Source organism: Sus scrofa, chromosome 10 (assembly GCF_054392235.1).
Source record: "Sus scrofa isolate SSC_HxYL_T2T_F1_AM1 chromosome 10, Sscrofa_HxYL_maternal_Yorkshire_Landrace_v2.0, whole genome shotgun sequence".
Classification (NCBI taxonomy): Eukaryota; Metazoa; Chordata; class Mammalia; order Artiodactyla; family Suidae; genus Sus; species Sus scrofa.
The window spans coordinates 32,261,630-32,284,997 of NC_139392.1; the positions used below are offsets into that span (position 1 = coordinate 32,261,630).

At 36.4% G+C, this 23,368-nt stretch overlaps 1 pseudogene; it reads left to right on the top strand.

Annotated features, from left to right (window-relative positions):
• The first annotated feature begins 4,538 nt into the window (after positions 1-4,538).
• LOC106509284 (olfactory receptor 5W2-like) lies at positions 4,539-5,475 on the top strand (annotated as a pseudogene).
• The last annotated feature ends 17,893 nt before the right edge of the window (positions 5,476-23,368 follow it).

The window sequence follows — 23,368 nt, forward strand, 5'->3', positions numbered from 1 at the left end:
AAGGTAAATAAAACTGACAAACCTCTGGCTAGACTCACCAAGAAGAGGAGAGAAAAAAAATAAATAAATAAACTAAGAAATGAAAAGGCAGAAGTCACAACTGATAGTAGAGAAATAAAAAACATGAGATAATACTATGAACAATTGTATGCTAACAAATTTGGCAAACTAGAAGAAATGGACAACTTTCTAAAGACTTATGACCTGCTAAAACTGAATCAAGAAGAAATAGGTCAACTGATCAGACTGATCTCTAGTAAAGAAACTGAATTATTGTAATAAAAAAAACCCATACAAATAAAAGTATAGGAACAGATGGATTCATAGGTGAATTCTACCAAACATACAAAGATGAACTTAAACCCTTCCTCCATAAACTTTTCCAAAATGTTGAAGAAGTAACACTCCTAAAGACATTCAATGATGCCACCATCACACTAATACCAAAACAAAATAACTACCAAAAAAAAAAAAGAAAACTGTAGGTCAATATCTTTTATGAATACAGATGCAAAAATTCTCAACAAAATTTTAGCCATCCAAACCCAACAACATATAAAAAAGATCACACACCATGACCAGTTGGGATTCACCCTAGGTGAACAAGGATGTTTCAACATAAACAAGTCAATCAATGTCATACACCACAATAATAAAAGAAAAGTCAAAAACTATATGATCATCTCAAATGCATAAAAAGCATTTGACAAACTCCAACATCCATTCATGATTGAAATTCTTACAAAAGTGGCTATAGAGGGAACGTACAATAAGGTGGTGGTGAAAGACGTCTATGCAGAGAACTATAAAATATTAATTAAGGAAATTAAAAAGGATTCAAAGAAATGGAAAGATATTACATGCTCCTGGGTTGGATGAATTAATATTGTAAAAATGGCCATACTACCTAAAGCAATCTACAGGTTCAATGCAATCCCTATCAAATTACAAATGATATTTTTCACATAACTACAATGAACAATCCAACAATTTATATGGAATCACAAAAGACCCAGAATTGCCAAAGGAATCCTTAGGGAAAAAAAGGTGGGAGTCATAACTTTCCAGACTTCAGGCAATATTACAGATCCACAGTAATCAAGACAGTGTGGCACTGGTACCAAAACAGACATACAGACCAATGGAATGCAATAGAGAACTCAGAAATAAATCCAGACACCTTTGCACAATTAATCTTTGACAGAGGAGGCAAGAACATAAAATGGGAAAAAGACTGGCTTTTCAGAAACTATTGCTGGAAAAACTGGACACATCTGCATATAAATCAATGAAAGTGGAACCCACCCTCACACCATGCACAAAAATAAACTCGAAATGGCTGAAAGACTTAAATATACGACAGGACACCATTAAACTTCTGGAAGAGAACATAGGCAAACCATTCACTGACATCAACATTACAAATGTTTTCTCATGTCAGTATCCCAAGGCAACAGAAATAAAAGCAAAAATAAACCAATGGGACCTAATCAAACTGAAAAACTTTTGCGCAGCAAATGATAGCATAAAAAAACACAAAAAGACAACTTAAAAATGGGAGAAATTAGTTTCAAATGATGCAACTGACAAGAGCTTAATCTCTAGAATATACAAGCAACATACATACCTCAACAGCAAAAAAGCCAACCACTCAATGGAAAAATGGGCAAAGGACCTGAAGAGACATCTCTCCAAGGAAGATATACAGATGGCCAACCAACACAAGAAAAAATTCTCAACATCATTGATTATTAGAGAAATGCAAATCAAAACTACCATGAGATACTACCTCACACCAGTTAGAATAGCCATCATTAGTAAGTCCACAAATAACAAGTGCTGGTGGGGGTGTGGAGAGAAGGGAACCCTCCTGGACTGTTGGTGGGAATGTAAGCTGGTACAGCCACTCTGGAGAACAGTATGGAGGTACCTTAGAACACTATACATAGAACTACCTTATGACCCAGCAATCCCACTCTTGTGAGTATATCCGGACAAAACTTTCCTTGAAAAACACACATGTTCATTGTAGCACTATTCACAATAGCCAAGACATGGGAACAACCAAAATGTCCATTAACAGATGACTGGATTGGGAATATGTGGTTTGTATACACAATGGAATACTACTCAGCCATAAAAATAAAATAAAAAAATGCTATTTGCTACAAGGTGGATGGAACTAGAGACTCTCATCCTGAGGGAAGTATGTCAGAAAGAGAAAGATAAATACCATAGGATATCACATATCTGTGATCTAAGATATGGAACAAGTGAACCTTTTCACAGAAAAGAAACTCATGGACATAGAGAATAGACTTGTGGTTGCCAAGAGGGAGGGGGATGAAGTTGGATGGACTGGGAATTTGGTGTTAATAGATGGATAAGTTATTTATTTTTGAAATTCTTGAAATTTCATGAATTGCTTTTGACATTTTTCATAAATTTTTAGTGCTGGAAATATTCTGAAATTATATGGGGAATGTGAATATTTCATAAAGAGAAATAAAGTGAAAAATGGAATAAAGGAAGAAAATAAAAATTACTAAATGTGAGACTTTTCATAGTTCATTGGATTTCTGTTTTGACTAGATATAGATTCAATATAACTGTGAAGTTTAAGATAAAAATAATTTGTGGTTTTCTTATCAGATCAATATGTTGCAAATAGTAAAGAAATAAAGCTCAATTTTGCTAAAGCTGTTGCTGTATTCATAGGGGAAATAAAGAACCAAAGATGCAATTGATCACTTACTAGCATACATTTAATGAGAGGGTGGAAGCTTCATTTTAAGTCCAAAATACTATCTAGTAAAATAAAATTCCAATTCACTTTTTTTGCCATCAGTACCAAGTAGAGAAAGACCTGGTAAATTCCTGATTTTCCAGATTTAAGAATATAGGAGAAAACATTTACATTAAAAATGAGAGACATAAATTAATCAGTTTGTGTTAAGCCTTTTAAGTTTAATAAACTCATAAATTTAATGGTCAAAATAATATTTTCTTTTGAGAACTGCAATAATCAGTCTCAACTTATTAATGTCCATTAAAATGATTATTTTAATTATTTTCTCAAATCTGGGTACACAGGAAAGGCTATTCTTTTTATCACTGGAGTGGTATATACTTAAGGTTTTTTTATTTTATTTAAAAATAATTTAGGTACCACATTACAAAGAAGAATATTTGCAAATTTAACTCCATGTAAACCACATGACATATATATTCAAGTTTAAAAAAATCACTTTTTTTCTTTTCCTTGTTTTTTTATATTAAGCTATATTTGATTTACATTATGCTAATGTCTATTTTATAGCAAAATGACTCAGTCATAAATATATATACATTCTTTTCCTTGTACGATCTTCCATCATGATCTATCCCAAGATATTGGATACAGTTCCCTGTGCTATGCAGCAGGACCTCATTGCTTATCCATTCTAAATGTAATAATTTGCATGTACTAACCCCACACTCCCAGTCCATCACACTCCTCTCCACCCCCTTGGCAACCACATGTCTTTTCTTTAGGTCTGTGATTCTCTTTCTGTTTTGTATACAGGTTCATTTGTGCCATATTTTAGATCCCCCATATAAGTGATATCATATACATCACTGACATTCTTTTTGTCCTAGCAACAGAGACATACATACATGGAAACACAACAGACACAAATATACACATAAACACACACACACACACATCTCTTTATCAAAACCACTTATTTTCCCTCATACTATTTTCAATTTTTTAAAATATAAAGGCCTTTGAAATTAAAGATATGGAAATGTATGCATTAAATTATGTTATTAGGACCTTTTCATTAATTTTTTTTGATAAATCAATGAATGAATCCTTTGGCACCAGACCACTCCACAGAGAGGTAATGAGTATATTGACAAAGAAATAATATATTTTGAGAGCTCAATAATACTTAATTCATGTCTCACAAATTCTAAAGATAATTTAGACCAGGACTGAAACATAATCATATTTATTATTATTAGCCATTTATATGTTCCTGGTTTCTAGAACTAACACAAAAGCATTTAAACTAATGTTTAATTGAGCTGTCTTTTGAGAAATGTAAGAGTGGTAATCATCTTTGGTGTCCATGTGACTATTTCCAAATGCAGAAAATGCTCAGTCCTATATCTTACATCCAACACTGGTGCCTCTTTCATGGTATTTTTTATGTAGAATGAGTCACACATGCATTCAATTATATTTCTAAGGATCTTCCAGAAAAATGGAATGATCACAGAAAATGTTATACACCGTGATGACATGTAAGCTTAGATAAAAGTTTTTCAATGCCTATCACAGTTTTTTGTCTGTTTCTATTAAGTACATTATAATGCTTCTTCTCTGAAAGAGTGGGTACATGTCTGGATAATTTTCTGAGTATAAAAAGATAATTAATGAAATTGTGTTCTGCTTTACAGATATTTTGTAGATGCCCAGACATCTGTCTATCCTATTCTTGATCATTTTGTCCAAAATTTAGGTAGAAAAAACAAAGAAAAGAAACAGAATGGATAAAGAAAATTTCTCCTCCATAACTGAATTCATTTTCTTGGGAATCACTAGTACTCTGGGGATGAAAATGACCCTATTTATTCTGTTTCTACTTGTTTATATCATTAACCTCCTGACAAATCTTGGAATGATCATTTTAATTAGACTGGATTCCCAGCTGCCCACACCACTGTATTTTTTCCTCAGTCACCTCTCTTTTTATGACCTCTGCTATTCCACAGCAACTGGACCCAAGATGCTTTTTGATGTTTTGGCCAAGAACAAGTCAATCCCCTTCTTTGACTCTTGGCTGTACTCTGCAATTCCTGATCTTCTGTACCTTTGCAGATTCTGAGTGTCTACTGCTGGCAGTGATAGTGTATGATTGGCACAAGGCAATTATCAACCCCTTGCTCTATACAGATAGCACATCCAACAGAGTGTGTTCCCTGCTCATGGTTGGGGTTTACATGGAGGGGATGGCAGACTCTTTGATACACAAGACATTAACATTCCACTTATGCTTCTGTGCATCAAATGAGATTAACCATTTTTTTCTGTGATATCCCTCCTCTTCTGTTGTTGTATTGCTCAGATTCACAGATCAATGAGTTAGCAATATTTGCCTTTTTTTTGGCTTCATTGAACTTAGCTTCATTTCAAGAGTTCTTATCTCTTATTGTTATATTATCCTGTCTATTTTGAAGATACACTTGGATAAGAGGATATTCAAAGCTTTCTTCACCTGAACCTCCCACCTAGCTATGGTGGCAATTTTCCAGGGAACTCTGCTCTTCATGTATTTCAGACATAGTTTTTCCTACACTCTTAATCAAGTCAAAATAACCTCATTGTTTTACAAACTCATGATTCCCATGTTAAATCCTCTGATTTACAGCCTATGGAGCAAGGAGTTGAAAAAAAAAATAGAAAAATTGAAAAGTAAAAGATGATTTAAATATATTATGCACATGCACACACATATAGTAATTATTTTTTATAAAATCATATGGTATGGTACACAAGAAGCATAATTTTATAAAATTATTAAGTAAATGAGTATCTATAGAAAAGTCCAGCAATAAGAAAATGTTGCACTTTCCTAAATGTCATACTTTACAATGGGCCTTGATCTTACCTGTGAAATCCCCTCTGTGCAAAACTCATTGACTCCTCTAATTTTGTCATATTTTTATTTTTTTATTGTTTGGTCATAGTTTCAAATATATTAAGATTTGAGTGTTCAGTGTTTTTTTTCTTTTAAGTACTTTGCATTTCATGAAGAATCCAGTAGTTTGTATATTAATGAATCCTATAATCTAGAGGAATAAACAAATAGTAATTAACTAAGCCCACAAATATTTCATAATAAGGTTGAAAACTTTCATTAATTCAAAAAGACGTAGGGTTAAAAACCCACAGATAAACATCAAAATCTAGTATGAAGAAAAAGGACTTTGTTGGATAGAGATATTTATTCTCAGATCTAAAAACATTTAATTTGAGGAATAAAAGAATTCTAAGCAGATTGTCCAACAGTTACAGATGTTCTGAGGTACACAGTTTTATTCTTTCTAGAATTGAGAAATCCAATATGGCTAGATGACAAAAAGCAATGTAAAGTGCCTTGGTAAATTACATCATTTGCTATAATTATTAACTACTAACACTTCCCACCTTTTATTTCTGATTAAATGTTCCTTTTCACAGACATCCATCTTCTTTAATCATTCTTTTTAGCATCACCCTATTTATTAAATCATTGCCTACAATATGAGATTGTCAGTGATCTTTGCTCAAAGACTAAGAATTCCACCCCATTACCAAAAACACATAGTGTCTGGGACACAAACTGGAAAGAAAATAAAGAAAGAGAGAGAAGAAAGAAAGGAAGAAAGAGAAAAAAGAAGAAGAAAAACCAAGATAGGTTAATTTTTATTGAATATGTATTCATATTGCAGGAGAAAATGTCCCAATAAAAATGTAGAAAGGAGAGACCCCGGCCATGATGACTAAGCAAAGTCTAGCCAACTGCCCCAACCACCTCTCCCCCACGCATCTGCTTCTGTAAATTTGTTTCTGTATCTATTACCTTGCCTGAGGTTACTCTGGTCCAACTAGCCAAGCATGGACCTGAAAGAAGCAGCCCATAAAAGCCTTGTGAAACCCTTCTTCTGGGCTCAGACTCTCGAGATTGATCTCCTCTGAGCCCGCCGGTGTAGTAAACCTGAGTTCTCCAACTCTCTGAGTGCTCCCTTGGTTTCTCACTAGGTAAAAGAGCTGATCCACTGCAGCCACAGAGCTTCTGGAACTGGTAACGCTACAGCCACAGGGCTGTCGCCAGAGCTGGTACGCTGTAGCACAGAGCTGCTGGGTAGCTGCTGTAACAATATGAGACAAAAGAAAAAACTTACTGAGGCTCTTGTATGTGCTTTAAAACACATTTTGTATGTTATATCTAAATGCATAGAGTTGATGTAAATTCTAAAAGTAACAGAAACTTATACAGACATACAGATATATTTTTGAAAAATAATTAAACCAAAGAGGTCTTTTCTGGATATTTAGAATATATTTGTAAACTTTGCATGCTCTGCTCTAGTTTGCTGGTGATTAAATCACTGGAAGTGGCTTGTTTAGTAACAGGGACAAGACCATGCATTTGAATGCCCATAAAAGAATCTAGGGCATTCTTGAGTGTTTGCTAAAATAAAAGAAACCAAAAGGCATTCAATACCTAAGGCTATCTAGGTCCCCTCATAAAATGTCTTTGAATGAAAACATTTTAGATTTCCAGTAAGACTAAAGAAGACAATAAGATTCCACGGTACTAGTCTTTCTGGGATTTTGAGACCTGACAGAGGGATGTATAAAGGTAGAAAAAAGATGGAGGATACTTCTTTTAGTTGTGTTATTTTGTCACTTAACCCATTTGAAATTTATTCTCTTTCAAAATTTTATCTGTCATCTAGGTGCTATATTGAAAAGCAGCATGGCAGGAGTGAGACTGATTCAGACTACAGTTCAAGCAAAGATGGGTGTCAGTATCAGAGGCATAAAGATATCATCTAGTACCACATTATTCTCTGGAGTAATACGTAATATGATATGATATGATATGATATGATATGATATGATATGATATGATATGGTATTGAGCGGCATTTTTGTAGATAAATTTTTTCTAGGGATAATGATTGCTGAGACCAGCTCAGCATGTTAGGGCTAAAGAAGAGGTACTGTGAAACTTAAGGAAAAATTAATATAAAACAAGACACAGAGACATTTATCTTAAGTAAAGTTGGGAACCACTGGACTCACGGTCTCAGGGACCAAGAGCACTGCCTCAAGAAAACATACTGCTTTTATTGTGGATTTAGTCAAGTGAGGAGGGGGCTATAGGTGCAGGATATAGTGTTTTATTATTTTAAAAGTCACATAGCTGGTAGATGGTTAAGCTTTTACTCTGACCTTTATACATTTAACAATCATTAGCATTTGAAGAAGGTTGGCCTTAGCTATCTATGCATAGCATCTAGAGAATGCTCATTGTGCTTCCACAAACAGCATGCCTTTCTGTGGACCAGCATACCTAGGCTTGCACCTTGGTTCACTTTGCTAATTCGTATTCTGCTAATGACACCTCATAAACCACTTGGGGCCATGAGGTTCCTCTTTCTCTTATTCTTAAGAGGACATATCATGCTGTGCAAACAGTGTGCCAATCTGCACAGGTCTGGCTTGCCTAGACCAATGCATTATGTCCTCATTCAGCTGGTCATATGAAAAACTAATGCCTTTAGATCTTTGTTCTTAAGCTTAAGTCATTTACCAGCACTGTGACTGTTTTTCAAGGAGGAATATGGAGCAAAGTAAAGCAGGACAAGATGGAGTTTTTAGAAAAGAGGCTAAGAAAATATTGTAGAAACAGGTCTCATGACAAATTATAATAATAAAATTCTGTAGTTTATATAATGATGAACAGACTTTGCTTTTGAAAAATATTTTGGATGTGTAACATACATGTAGAGAATACCTAAATCATAACTATACAAATAAACATTTTAAAAAAAAATTACCCCTGTAGTCAGGACCCAGATCAAGAATTAAACATTTCCAGAATCAACAGAGTCTTCCATATGCTCCCTCCTAAATTGATGGTCTCTTGCCAACAGGGAGTAGGTATTTCATGACTTTTATTATGATAAATTAGTTTTGTATTTTTTGAACCACACATAAGTGGATGCCTACAGCATGTGCCACTTCATTCAGCCACATACTTGTTCAGTCCATCTCTGTTGTCACACGCAGTTACAGTACATTCATTTTCATATTGTATAGTAATTCTTTCTGCAATTACATCATTATTTATTTATCCACTTTACTGTTAATAGACAGTAGAGTTTTTTTTTTTCTCTTTTTGATTACTGGTAATGCTAGCTAGCAATGTTAATTATTTTACATGTCTTTTATTGTAGAGATACACACTCATTTATCTTGTGTATATGACCAGGGTTTGAAAATGTATGTATACACATATGTATAAAATTTATATTTAGTAAATATCATAATATTGGTTTCCAAAGAAGTATCCAAACACACACTTCAGCTTTCACATTTCAGTAAGGGAGTGCTCTGTTTATTCCACATCATTACCAATGTTTAATATTGTCTGTCATTTGATTTTACCCCTTATGTAAAGTACATAATTTCTCTGATGATTGGAAAATTTAGATATCAATTTTCATCAAATGTCTCTTAAAACCAAAATGCAGGAGAGAAGGGCAGTTGAATGAGTTCATCTTGGTGTTGTTGAGGCTCCTGAAACCCCTACTCTTTTTCTGTCATCATTACCACTTCCATTTCTGGGCAAATTGATCTAATATTGTCCTTTAGTATAAATATATGCCCACCCAACTGTTATTCTTTTTTTCGATCTCCCTAAAGATAGAAGTAGGTTTGTGCACTATTCATTGATAGAATTAAACCAATATGGGATTATTCAGTTCAAACTTCTCTTTATACAGAGGGTAAATATGCACAACCTAAAAGACGAGAGTTAGTTTTATTTTGGGCAAAATTAGGACTATGGCCTTGGTGGTAAGAGACCAGCAATTTAGAAGGGAGTATATAGAAGGCTTTATTAATTCTGGAAATTTTTACTTGGTCTGTCTCCTGACTATGGGAGTATTTTTTTTGAAATTGTATATCAATATAGGGTTATTATTTAATTATATGTACATTATACATCAAAAATATTTCTCAAAAGTGGTCTGTTCATCAATTATAAGAAACTTCAGAATTTTATTATTATGCATTGTTATCTCTAGAACATTTTTATATGCAAAAAGTCTAGTATAGTTTTATATTTTAAATTACAGCTAATGGAGTTCCCATCATGCCACAGCAGAAATGAATCCAAGTAGGAACCATAAGGATGCAGGTTCTATCTCTGGCCTTGCTCAGTGGGTTAAGGATCCAACATTGCTGTGAGCTGTGGTATAGGTCACAGACATGGCTCAGATCTGGCATTGCTATGGCTGTGGTGTATGTAGGCCAGCCACTGCAGCTCAAACTAGACCCCAAGCCTGGGAACATCCATATGCCACAGGTGAAGCCCTAAAAAGCAAATAATAATAAATAAACTAATTAATTAATTAAAATAAAATAAAATACAGCTAATTGATTTATAGTGCAACTTTGTAGATTAGTGAATAATTCTCTCTCTTGTTATTAAAAATGCAAAAATGTATTATTTAACACTTTAGCACACCTAATTTTTTTTCCAGCAACAAAGAGGCTTAATGTACCTGGTTTTCACAGGTACAATTATTATGCCTGAACTTGCACATATTGACCTATTCCTCAGGTCCACACAAATATTTTCTAAAGGCAGGTGTTTATTAGTAGACAGTTGCCTATAAAGTTTTACATATAACATCACTGTGTCACAGGGGAAGTTGTGCAGACAGAGATTATTTTTCTTACTTGCTTGGAATTTAATAAAATTCCAGCTACAAGATTTTCTTCCATGATGTAAGTAGGCCAACTTCAATTTAATGTAAAACCCAGAGGGAAGGCAAGATGGTGGAGGAGTAGGGGGACATGCTTGCCCTCTCCCACAAACAAAACAACAACAAAAAAACAAATCTCCATGTTAAATGACTCACACAGAACAGCAACTAAATGCTGGCAAAAGAACTTAAACTTCCAATAATGGCAAGAATCTTGTGACATACATGGGTAAAACAAGAGAAAAGAGGAGAGTGAGATAAGGGGAATCAGGACCATATGGGCACTCCCAAAAGGGAACTGTGAAGGAGAACGGGAACACACATGCTGTTAAGTCACCTAATTGACAGAAAGATCAACCAAGTTGGAGGGATCTCCAGATGCTGAGAAGAGTGCAGCAGTAGGTCTGAGATGTGAAAAGCAAAGTGAGAGCTGAACCAATCATCTGAACTACTGGCACAGTCTCCAAAAACTGAGACACTTGGGTGGGGGCTCAGCACCAAGACCCTGGCCCTAGAGGTTAGTTCCCTGGATTGGGCTGGGGTTGACCTTGCAGAGATAGCCTAGGGGACTCAGAAGCAGTTGGTGGGGTTGGCGGTGTGGAGACAGCCTGAGGGATTAGGAAGTGGTGCATCTTGGGTGGAGGGAGCAATACGCTAAGGGGTGGGGAGTGGAAAACTACAACAGAGTGAACCCGGGAGAAGAGATGGAATCACAGGAGAGACAAGGCACCAGTGTTGGGGAGGGGAGAGGAGGAGGAGTGTGCTGCCATAGAATACACCTTTTACCACAGTGAGCATGCTTGCCCACCAGCTAACAGAGAGTAGTTCTTACCAGTGCATCCCCCCTCCCCCTACTCCATGTGTGTGCCTGACCTTCTTCCAGGGGACTGGCCTCACCACTTGCAGGAAGTTGACTACCTCAGGGGTTTTCCCCACCCTGGCCTGCCCACCCTCTGGAGGGGCTATACCCCCACAGAGCTGCACCCATCACCACCAGCCCCCTGGAAAAGCCCAAAGACCAGAAACACCAGAGCAAGCACCACCCAGCCACAGTAATTCTGCCTCCACTGCAGGGTAGTCCTGCCAGTTTCGGCTGCCCCAGGGAGTTCCCCTTTGTCTCCCAGCAGCCTGGCTAGCCACTCCTGCCCTTGGGAGGTGCTGTAATTCCATGGAGCAGCTGTCTAGCATTGCCTGCCACTTGGAAGAACTCAGTGGCCCAAAAAAGCCAGACCATGGGAATCTGTCTCCATTGTGGGGTGGTCCTGCAAGTTCTTGCTGCCCTAGGGAAGTGCCCCTTTGTCTCCCAGCAGCCTGGTTAGCCACTCCAACCCTCAGGAGGTGCTGCGCTCACACCCTGGAAGAGCTCCACAGCCCAGAAACACCAGAGCAATATCTGCATGGCCATGGGAAATCTGCATCCATTCTGGTGCAGTCCTGCCAGTCCCATGTGCCCTTGGGAAGACCTCCTTTGCTTAAGAGTGACCCTGCTAGCCCCGCCCACCCTTGGGAAATGCCCTGCAGCCTCAAAGAAGACCTGCCAACATTGCCAGCCCTCAGGAAACAATCCACAGCAGTGCCAGGGCAAACCCTGCCTGGCCACAGGGAGTACACCTCCACCAAGAAATAGAAAATAACAAGCAAGATGAAGAAGCTCAGTAACCACTCCCAGTTAAACCAACAGAACTCATCTAAAGCAGTCAACAATGAAACAGACCTCTGCAGTCTGATAGACTTGGAGTTCAAAATGGAGATAGTGAAAATACTGAAGGAATTAAGAGACAATATGAACAGTTAAGCAGACTCCCTCTGAAAGGAATTAGAAAACAAAAGGAGGAACCAAGAAAAACTAGAAAATTCATTTGCAGAGATACAAACAGAGCTAAGGGCAGTAAAAAACAGAATGAATATTGCAGAAGAATGAATTAGTGATGTGGAAGATAGATTAATGGAAATCACCCAATCAGGACAGCAGACAGAAAACCAAATGAAAAAACATGAAAGCAATATAAGAGAGCTATGTGATAATATAAAGCAGGCCAATCTATGCATAGCAGGAATTCCAGAAGGAGTAGAAAATAATATGATTGAAAATATATTTGAAGAAGTTATCATTGGAAACTTCCCAAATCTAAAGGATACTGAGTTCAAGATACAGGAAACACAGAGGGCCCCAACAAGTTGAACACACATAGACCAACACCAAGACACATCATAATAAAAATGGCAAAAGTTAATGATAAAGAGAGGATCCTAAAGTCAGCAAGAGAAAAGCAAATGTTATAAGGGAACCCCCATAAGTCTATCAGCTGATTTCACTACAAAAAGAATACAGGCCAGGTGGGAATGGCAAAAGATATTTAAAACACTGAAAGGAAAAAAAAATACAGTGTAGAATACTCTATCCAGCAAGAATATCATTTAAAATAGAATGGGAAATGTATTTTTTTCCAATGAACTAAAGCTAAAAGAATATGGCAATACAAAACCTATTCTAAAAGAAATATTGATACAGCTTCTCTAAATCAAAAAAAAAAAAGAGGAAGAACTAGGATGGATGAAACCACAATCAGAGAACAGTCACTTAAAAAAGCCAACATACAGATCTAATCATGAACTAGTTTAAAACAAAATACAAAAGAAAAATACAGACATCAAAATCATAAAATGTGAGCAAGGGGAGTAAGAAATGAATAGATTCTTTTTTTCTTTTTTCAAATTTTAGTATGGTAATGAATTGTTTGAACCTACAGGACTATCAGGCTAAAACACACAATAATAGGAAGGGGTTTACATATTTAAAAAACAGGGCAAGCACAAATCAAACCAAACATTTCATTCACAAAAAAAGAAAAGAAAAACAGTCAAACAGAAAATAATTGGGAGCCTTCCAACCAAAAAAGAAAGGAAGAATGGAGAATCATAGAATCAACTGGAAAACGAGGTTTAAAATGGCAATAAATAATAACCTATCAATTATCACCTTAAATGTCAATGGACTGAATGTTCCAATCAAAAGACACAGAGTGGCTTATTGGATAAAAAAGCAAAAAAAAAAAATTCAATCTGCTGCCAACAAGAAACCCACCTTAGGACAAAAGACACATATACATTGAATGCAAAGGGGTGGGAAAAAATATTTCATGCCAATGGACAAGACAGGAAAGCAGGAGTTGCAATACTCATATCAGACAAAATATACTTTAAAACCAAAGCCATAAGGAAAGACAAAGAAGGGCACTATTTAATGGTTAAAGATCCATTCAAGTAGAGGATATTACTATTGTCAACATATATGCCTCAAATATAGGCGCACCCAGATACATACAACAAATATTAACACACATAAATGGAGAAATTAATGGGAATGCAATCATAGTAGGAGACTTTAACACCCCATTCACATCAATGGACAGATCCTGTAGATCTGTCACCATCACTCTAATTCCAAAACCAATAAAGCAACAGAGATGCTAAAGGAAACAATAGAAATATTATACTTAATTGACATCTTCAGGACACCACATCCAAAAAAATCAGAATACACATTCTTCTTAAGTACTCATGGAACATTCTCAAGAATTGATCACATATTAGGGCACAAATTTAGGTAGAAATTATTTCAAGTATCTTCTCTGACCACAATGGTATGAAATTAGAAATCAAATAAAGGAAAAGAAATGAGAGAAAAAACCTACTACATGGAGACTAAGCAACATGCTACTAAAAAAACCAATGGGTCGATGAGGAAATCAAGAAGGAAATTAAACAATTCCATGAGACAAAAGATTATGAAGGCACAACCACTCAAAATCTATGGGATACTGCAAAAGCAGGGCTCGGAGGGAAATTCATAGCAATACAGTCCTTTCCAAAAAAAAAAAAAAGACGAAAAATCTCAAATTGACAACTTAACCCACCACCAAATTGAATTAGAAAAAGAAGAACAAACAAAACCTACAGTCAGCAAAAGGAAGGAAATTATAAAGACCAATGAGTTAATCAATAAAATGGAGATTCAAAAAACAATAGACAAAATCAATAAAACCAAGAGATGGTTCTTTGAAAAGGTAAACAAAGTTGACAAACCTCTGGCTAGACTCACCAAGAAGAGGAGAGAAATTACTCAAGTAAAAAATATCAGAAATGAAAAAGGATAAATCACAACGGATACAGCAGAAATACAAAAAACCGTAAGAGAATACTATGACAAACTATATGCCAACAAATCTGACAATCAGGAAGAAATGGACAACTTTCTAGAATCTTACAGCATGCCAAAACTGAATCAAGAAGAAATGGACCAACTGAACAGACCGATCACTAGAAATGAATTTGAATATGTCATAAAAACACTCCCTACAAATAAAAGCCCAGGGCCAGATGGCTTCACAGGTGAATTCTACCAAACATACAAAGAGGATCTGGTGCCCATTCTCCCTAAACTTTTTCAAAAGGTCGAGGAAGACAGAACACTCCCAAAGACATTCTATGATGCCACCATCACCTTAATTCCAAAACCAGACAAAGATACCACCAAAAAAGAAAACTATTGGCCAATATCTTTGAGGAATACAGACACAAAAATTTTCAACAAAATTTCAGCCAACCGAATCCAACAACATATAAAAAAGATCATACAACATGACCAGGTAGGGTTCATCCCAGGTTCACAAGAATGGTTCAACATATGCAAATCAATCAATGTCATACACCACATTAAAAAAAGAAATGTCAAAAATCATATGATCATCTCAATAGATGCAGAAAAAGCATATGACAAGTCCAATATCAATTCATGATCAAAACTCTTGACAAAGTGGGTATAAAGGGAACATTCCTAAACATAATCAAAGCCATTTATGACAAACTGAAAGCAAATATAGTACTCAATGGAGCAAAATTGAAAGTTGCCTCACTAAAATCTGGAATAAGACATGGATGCCTTCTCTCACCACTGCTTTTCAACATAGTTTTGGAAGTGCTAGCCACAGCAATTAGACAAACAAAAGAAATAAAAGACATCCAAATAGGAAGAGAAGAGATAAAACTGTCACTGACAGATGACATCATGATACTAGGCATAGAAAACCCAAGGACTCAGCCCAAAAACTGCTTGAATTGATTAGCAAATTCAGCAAAGTAGCAGGATATAAGATTAACATTCAGAAATCAGTCGCATTTCTATATACTCCCAATGAAATATTAGAAAATGTATACAAAAATATAATACCTTTTAAAATTGTACCTCAAAAAGTCAAATACCTCAGAATACACCTGACCAAGGAGCTAAAAGACTTGTATGCCAAGAACTATAAAACATTAATCAAGGAAATCAAAGAAGATGTAAAGAAATGGAAAGATATTCCATGGTCATGGATTGGAAAAATCAATATTGTAAAAATGGCTACACTACTCAAAGCAATCTACAGATTCAATGCAATCCCTATCAAATTTCCCATGACATTTTTCACAGAACTAGAAGAAACAGTATGAAAATGTGTATGGAACTACAAAAGAACCAGAATTGCCAAAGCAATCCTAAGGAACAAAAACCAAGCAGGAGGCATAACTCTCCCTGACTTCAGGCAATATTACAAAGCAACATTCATCAAAACAGTGTGTTACTGGTATCAAATCAAAGAAACAGGCCCATGGAACAGAATAGAGAACCCAGAAATATACGCAGACACCTATGATCAGTCAATCTTTGAGAAAGGAGGCAAGAGCTTAAAATGGGAGAAGGAAAGTCTATACCGCAAGTATTGCTGGGAAACCTGGACAGCTGTATGCAAAGCAATGAAACTAGAAAATACTCTCACACCATGCACAAAAATAAACTCAAAATGGCTGAAAGACTTAAATATAAGACAAGACAACATCAAACTCCTGGAAGAGAACATAGACAAAACATTCTCTGACATCAACCTCATGAATATTTTCTCAGGTAACTCTCCCAAGGCAACAAAAATAAAAGCAAAAACAAACCAATGGAACCTAATCAAACTGACAAGCTTTTGCACAGCAAAGGAAACCAAAATGAGAACAATAAGACAAATTACAGAATAGGAGAAAATAGTTTCAAATGATGCAATAGATAAGGGCTTACTTAATCTCTAGGATATACAAGCAACTTATACAATGCAACAGCAAAAGAGCCAACCACCCGTTGGAAAAGTGGGAAAAAGACCTGAATAGACCATCCTTCGGGGAAGATATACAGATGGCCAACAAGCACATGAAAAAATTCTCAGCATCATTGATTATTAGAGAAATGAGAATCAAAACTACCATGAGATACCTTCTCATACCAGTCAGCATGGCCCTCATTAATAAATCCACAAATAACAAGTGCTGGAGGGGGTGTGGAGAAAAGGGATCCCTCCTGAACTGTTGGTGGGAATGTAAGCTGGTACAGCCACTCTGGAGAACAGCATGAAGATACCTTAGAAATCTATACATAGAACTTCCATATGCCCACCAATCCCACTCTTGGGCATATATCTGGACAAAACTTTCCTTGAAAAACACACATGTTCATTGCAGCACTCTTTACAATAGCCAAGACATGGAAACAACCCAAATGCCCATTTATAGACAATTGGATTAGGAAGATGTGGTATATATACACAATGGAATCCTACTCAGCCTTAAAAAAGAATGACACAATGCCATTTGCAGGAACCTGCTATGGAACTAGAGACTCTCATTCTGAGGGAAGTAAGTTAGAAAGAGAAAGACAAATACAATATGATGTCACTTATAACTGGAATCTATTACAGAGCACAAATGAACATTTCCACAGAAAAGAAAATCATGGACTTGGAGAATAGACTTGTGGCTGCCCGGAGGGGAGAAGGAGGAGTGGGAGGGATTGGGAACTTGGGGTTAACTGATGCAAACTATTGCTCTTGGAATGTATTTACAATGAGATCCTGCTGTGTAGCATTGAGAACTATGTCTAGATACTTACACTGCAACACAACAATGGGAGGAAAAATTGTGTATACATGTATGTGTAACTTGGTCCCCATGTTATACAGTGGGAAAAAATAAATAAAACCCTTTAGGGAGTTAATTATTCAATTCTTAATGATGTAGTCACTGTAGCTCATTCCCTCATGGTGGAGGGATGCTATACTAAATGGTCTGCAGGGGTGTTCTTATTTAGGAAGCTAAATTTAGGTCTTGTTTCAACAGAGTGAAACCCAAAGAGATTTGCCACCCCAGGAGACAGAGAAGCACCTGACGGGAAAAGGAGTTTGGAAAGGAATCATAATTCAGGAAGGAAGGACAGACTCCATCCTTCAAATATGTAACCAGAGGTAATGGTGATAAAGCTCTTGGGTGACACAGACACATTAGCCTTTTCAGTTTAATATGTGGCAAATTATTATAATTTCTTAGTTTGAACCTGGCCTCTATAACATCTCATATAATATTAAATTAACTACAATTGTATAGACATCATCACTCAAATAATTGCAATAAGGCAACAATTAATATATTACTAAGGCAGCTTTTACCATGTATCAAAATAATATCTTATTTTAATGGTTTTAGCCTAAAGTGTGTTCTAGCATTATAAGACCCTGAAAAAAATTTAGATTACTATCTAATACACGGTGAAGTTTCAGAAGAAACAAATCCACTGTAGTATTTGTAGGCGTGCATTGGCTTACACTTATCACTTCATAAATTACATTGCACACACACACAAAAATATTGAATTTGCCTGATTAATGGTAAAGAAATAAATTAATTACAGTAAGGCAGCACACACAGTAGTAAAACATTATTTTCTGTTACATTCAGTTGTGGATCTTAATGAATACATAGAAATGTGTACTTGTTGGCATCCTAAAATGACTTGAATATTATAAATTGTCTATCAGAACATGGCCAATAAAGAGAGTATCATCTAAGGCTGCCATATTGCACAACTTCAGGGGCAATATTTTATTTATTTTCATTGCTCCCTGGAATCCTGCAGTACAGTCTTTATTTGATACATTTATACATTGAAATACAATTACTACCATATTTTTACCTAACACATGCACTGGTTAAATAATTATTGTTTATTTTTTGTGGTCAGAACATTTAAGATCTGGTCTCTTAGCAACTTTAAAGTATATAATGCAGTATTGTACCTTTAATCACAATGCTGTCTGTTACATATCCAGAGCAAGTTCATCTCATAGCTGCAAGTGTGAACTCTAATCACCATCTCCTCAATTCCTCTGCCCCTAGCTCCTTGGTCATCACCATTCTCTACTGTGTTTCTATGTATGAAAAGTAGATATTTTGGAAACAAATGTCTATTTTTTGGAAAGTGTTATCCCAACACATTTTTTTAAATAGCAGATCATCTTTGTTCATTTGAACTATATTAGTAGATAGAGCCTTCAAATGCTGTTTATTTCTAATTTTGTTGAACATCTACCATCCTTATATCACCAGAGATACAGAACATTCTCCAGCCTGTCAACAGGAAAATGTTTAATAACAAATATTTACTGAGTCATTACTTATGGAAATCTTATCCTAAGGATTGTAGGAAAGTACAAATACACATAAATGCAGATCTCAGAAATACTGAGGGTTCAGTACCAGACCACTACAATAAGGTGAATATTGCAATAAAGGTAACTATACAATTTTTTTTGGTTCCCAGTGCATATGAAACATATATTTACACTATACTGTAGTTTATTATGTATGCAATAGCATTCTGTTTAAAAAAATGTACAAACCATAATTAAAAATCATTTTATAAGAGTTCTCCCTGGGGCTCAGTGTTAAAGAACCTGACTCATTTCCATGAGTATGTAGGTTTGAACCCTGGCCTCACTCATTGGGTTATGGATCTGGTATTACCATGAGCTGTGATGTAGGTTGAAAACCTGGCTTGGATCTGGTGGTGATGTGGTTGTGGCTTATGCCAGCAGCTATAGTTCTGATTAGACTCCTAGCCTGGGAACCTCAATATGCCATGAGTACAGCCCTAAAAAGCAAAACACAAAAAAAGCAAAAAAAAAAAAAATTATAGCTCAAAGATTGCTAACCACCAAGTCTTTAGCAATTCCCTATGTGTCTCAGAGGGTTAAGAACATAACACAGTGTCACTGAGGATGCAAATTTGATCCCTAGTTTCAGTGGGTTAATGATTCAGCATTGCCATAAACTGTGGCATAGGTCACAGACACACCTCCAATCCTATGTTGCTGTGGCTGTGGCATAAGCTGGCAGCTGTGGCTCCAACTCAACCCTTGGTCTGGGAACTTCCACATGCTTCAGGTGCAGCCCTAAAAGAAAGAATGTGATATAGAGACATGAAATGAGTAAATTCCATTGGAAAAAAAAACATTGCTGAGACTTCCTTGATGAAGTATTGCAACAGACATTCAATTTGTAAAAAACACAATTATCTGCAAGGTGCAATAAAGTGAAGCAAAATGAAATGAGGTTTTCCTGTAAATAAAGCATATAATTCAATAGAGAATGTACTATGTGTAATGGATGTTACACAGTTGAAAGAGAGAAGAATATGCAATTGCAAAATACGGACATATTAATTACTTTCATTTATAGTTATTTAAGAAGCAGTGGTGGAAAAAGGACACTCTGGACATTCTTTCTACTCCAGAAAGCAGGAAAAAAATCTTCCACATAAAAGTTCATCTTAGAGTTCCTGTTGAGGCTTAGCAATAATGAACCTGACAAATATCCATGAGGATGTGGGTTTGATCTCTGGCCTCACTCACTGGGTTTAAGGATCTGGTGTTGCCATGAGATGTAGTGTAGTTCACAGACATAGCTTGGATCTGGCATTGCTGTGGATGTGGTGTAGGTCAGCATATGAAGTTCAGATTTAACCCCTAGACTGGGAACTTCATTATTCTGCATGTGTGGCCCTAAAATGATAAAAAATAAAAATAAAAACAAAAATAGTTCTCTTTTCTGTGCCAGTAGGTAGAAGATACTCATTTAACCATAAACAGAATTTAGGACCAAGAAATCTGTATAACTAAACCTTGTTACTTCTTTACTAATTACTACCCTGGGCCTAAACTCATTTGTCCCGTCAATTCTTTACAAATGCACTGTTTTCTTATCTAAAAAGAATAAAAACTGCCTGCTTTGTCCACTTTGAATTTCATTATTTTTATGGGATCTCCATACAGAGAAAATTAATTTTTTCTTGTCACTCTTTTTTATGGCAATTTAATTATGAGGGTAGTCAAAGAACATAGAAGGGAAGAAATGAAAAGTTTCCTGCAGCTAAAAAATCAAAATATCATTGAAATAAGAGAGTGATATGCATGTATTTTGGGAAAAGTGTTCAAACAAAGATTAATAAAAAAAAGCAATGAGTAAGATTGTCACAGCTCTAAAGGGGAAGTGAAGGGGATATTTCAGAAGTGGAAAAAACTGGATCAACAATGAAAAGGAGCTAGAAATCACTAATGGAGAATCTATTTTAATGCAAAAGTCACAACCAGATGTTGGTAAACTAGAGCCCATGAGCTGAAATTGGACCACTGACTATTTTTGGAAATAAAGTTTTATTGGGACAGAGCCACACCCATTCATTTATTTATTTATCATCTATATACAGATTATATATACATATATATATATATATATATATATATAGATTTTATATATATACATGTACGTATATGTATATATTAAGGTTGCTTATGGGGATACTATGGCTGAGTAGTTGAGCCCAGGTGGCCACAAAGCCTGAATGAATTATTTACCATGTGGCCTCTTATAGAAAAAGCTTGACAACCCTTGGTCTATACTGAAAGCGCTTAACACTATGACAATTGTTAAAGTGTGTGGTCCTTGGACCAGCGGAATTAATTTCACTTGTTAGAAATGCTGTCCTCAGTGGTAGAAATTTTTTTTTGCCAAACCCCCAGCACACAGAATTTCTCTGGCCAGGGGTCAAACCTGAGCCACCGGATCCTTAACCCATTGTGTCACCAGGTAACTGATGCCAGCAATCTTGTTTATGAAGCCCTCCATGTGATTATGGTTCCCAGGGGTTCAGGATAAAAAAACAGCCATCTCTGATCATAGAAATTGAGGGTGAGAGTTGATTCTCCAGTTTAGGAAGCATTTTCTTTTACTCCCACTTGCAGCCTTATGAGGAAAAATAATTGTCTTTAATCCATATTTTGCTAGTTTACTCTACCCTTGGCAACATTTGAGATGGGCCCAGAGTCACCCAACAAAACACTTGCCAACACCAAAGAACCATGATTGAGCCTCAGGCACAGAATTTACTGTTTCCTGGCCATGGGGAATGAAGCCAAATCTTCCTCCCCGCATCCCTTGAAAATAAACCCAGAATTTACAAACGCAAGAGGTCTGGAGTACTTTTATGCATGGAGTCAGTCAGGATGAAAGTAACAAAGCAACAAAGTCTGGGCAAAATCACCCACTCTTGTTTTGTTCATATTTTCCCAGGTGTTGTTTTGGGGGATTTTTTCTTTTTCTTTCTCTCTCTCTCTTTTGTTTTTTTTTTTTTTTTTTTTTGGCTATGCATGAGGCATATGGGCCAGAGATCAAACCCGAACCACAGCAGAGACCTGAGCCACAGCAATGATAACAATGTCAGATTCTTAACTGCTAAGCCATCAGTGGACTCCAAGGTCAATTAGTTATATAACATGGGCCAAAATCATGTCAGTTTTTCCCTAGGATGCCAGGATTCTTGGTCTAGTCCAGAGGACATCACACTCTCATATACAGAATTAAGTATTTATTGGCACCAGTAATGCCTGTCAGCAAAACTTCCACGGAGTTTGGTATCAAAAGAAATGTCCTGGATCTGCATTTTCCATCCAGGATCCCAGGTTCTGCACCCAGACCAGGCATCAAATGAGACCCAGAATTGTGCAAGCCTTCAAGATGCTGCATTCTACTCTTCTTTGTGCACAACAGCTCAGTTTCCTGTGTGCCCAAGGTGTCCCCTGGTGGCTGCTCACCAGACCACAGTTCTCATGGGTCTTGGTCTCAAATCCAAGGTCAGGGAGGAAAGAGTTTCACCTACTCTTCCTCCCAAAGCAAAGAAATATTTTTTAGCCTTTAAACTCACCCTTAACAAAATACATCATCATTTGACAGCATCAAAAAAATGTAAGTACAATAGTGCAAGGGACAGGCAGTTTTAATACATTTCTGGGTCCTGAGATGATAAAAAAGTGTGATCTCTGTCCTGTAAAAGCCCTAAGTTCTGCTAGTGCAGGAGATCACACACATGGCCCACAGGCCATATCCTCCTATCTCTTCCCTGCCCCTGTCTGTTTTTGTAAATAAAAATTTATTGGAAAATGGCCACATTTGTCTATTTATTGTCTGTGGTGCTTTCTAACCAAGGCAGCATAGTTGAATGATTGTGATAGGCTGGCTCACAAAACTTAAAGTGTTTCCTAGCAGGTGTTTTCCAGAAAAAGTTTGCCCACTCTGAGTGGATAGGTTTCACGGAGACCCCTGTACAAGGGTGCTTTTGTTAGCCTGAAAAGAGGCTTCCTCTGCAGATTTGATTGTTCGTCAGTTCATTCCAAAAATTGTTGCAGATCTACTGTGTGTCAGGCATTTTCTAGCCACAAAAGATTCTCAACATTTTCAAACTTGAAGATCTTCTGTATCTTCAGTTTGGACAATAGTCATGCCAGTTACCATCATTTCCCACACAAAACAGCTTCTCACTCACTTTTTTCTTTTTGGTTTCTACCACGGAGCCCACCAAAGTTTTACCCTATTAGTACAGATGCCTCCTCTCTGCTGGACTGAAATTTTTCCTGGGGCCATCTTC